Raw genomic sequence first — 1758 nt, 5'->3', positions numbered from 1 at the left:
TTAAGTAGGCCCTTTCTATTTTTGAACCAACAATGGGTATGTTTGTTAACCATGAAAAATATGTTTTTCCTTTTAATGGTCTCTTGGAGGATGAAGTGAGAGCTTCTAGTTAGGTCCTTCAAATTTAGTTTTATCCTTTGGAAATCATTCTCAAATATCTTATATTTCACCTTAAGCCAGATGATTACAGAAAGATGTAGTGGAATTGGCTCCTTTCCAACCTTGAAAAGAAGCTTAATTCATGGAGTTTTCAATGGATTTCTAGAGTAGGCAGGTTTATTCTTATAAAATCAGTGTTGGAAGCAACTACAATCTTCCAGTCCTCTCTATACTGGACCCCTAAATAAAATCTCTCTAGGATTCAAAATATTTTTTGCAGGTATTTATGGGCAAGCCATAAAGAAGGTTGTGTTTTTGCATGGGCCTCCCTTCCTAAATCTTGGGGAGGTTAGGGGCTGAAAAATATTCATTGCTTTTCTAGATCTCTAGTTGCCAAGGTGGGTTGAAGATTAATCTCTTCAGACAATATGTGGACATAGGCGGTGTCTATGAAATACATTTATCTATGGTCTTTAGTGTATTGGATTTGGGCCCCTGACTAGAGGAGGCCTAAATTTTTTGTTATCTGGAAGGCAGAATTGAATTATTTCCCTATTTTTGAAAGGGGTCTAGCTTGGAAAGTTGGTGACATATCTCAAGTTCGAGTTGGTATTGACCAATTGGTTAGTTGTGACCAAAATTTCTTGCTTCCCCCTAAGTTAGTGGATTTTTTAAAAGCTCAAGGTCATACAAGTTTAGCTCATGTGGAAGACTGTTGATCTAAAGATGATATGAGGTTGTCATTGATGTCAACCCAAGAAGCACCAAGGATGACCCTGAACTTCCATGGCACATTGGGCATCATCATTCATTGTTTATCATCTCATAACCATTATAGAAATACTCTACTCAAAAATATCTTTCTATTGGTATGTAGCTCTCCTCGTAATTCCTCACGATTTTTAAGTTATTCAAGATTGAAGTTAGTAACCCCAATTAGTGGGCTAAAACCCCATGGGGTTGTGGCATGGAATTTATCATTGATTTTGGTCATTGAATAGTCAATAATTAATAAATTTTTAAGCTCCTAAAATCCCTCCAAAATTCTCTATAGAAGCCCCTCTCAACTCTATAAAAATAAATCTCATATATCCTCAAAAAGTAGTGACTGTGGAATTTTTTCTATCTTTATTTATGTGAAGTTTTAAATGCTGAAATTAAAACCCATTTGAGAGGAAATCTTGATGAACGTTGTGAACAAATTTCAGATCTTGGTTTGCTATATGTTCGATGACATGATCTGTGGAAGTTAGGGCTTTTGCAGGCTCCCGAATTTCATCGCAAAGAGGCGACCTTGTGAAAATCGTCATAACTCTCTCTTTGAGAAGTGGATTGGAATTATGTAAAAAGTGGAGGATAGTGCATGGACTATAGTTTTCTGTTTATCAATTTCAGAGCTGAAGGAGGAAACAATGACACATGGCATGCTGTACAAGTTCACTCTACTGAATTAGTCCATAATTAGGTCATTGTGAGAGATTGCGCATAACTTTGCCTTGAAGAATCCAAATCAGGTAAGATCTGTGGCATTGGAAAGAAGAATCAGAGGTATACTACAGGACCAAAGGTCACATATTGGGGATCTGAAATCACAGATATATATCAGATTCAATATCGTGATCCTAGAAGGCAAGAAAAAACTAGATCAAGTGTTGTTAA

The sequence above is a fragment of the Pinus tabuliformis genome, chromosome 2_2, assembly GCF_031772625.1.
Source record: "Pinus tabuliformis cultivar Carrire ecotype Pingquan chromosome 2_2, CPIR1, whole genome shotgun sequence".
In the NCBI taxonomy this organism is placed as follows: domain Eukaryota; kingdom Viridiplantae; phylum Streptophyta; class Pinopsida; order Pinales; family Pinaceae; genus Pinus; species Pinus tabuliformis.
This window is presented reverse-complemented; position numbering follows the sequence as displayed.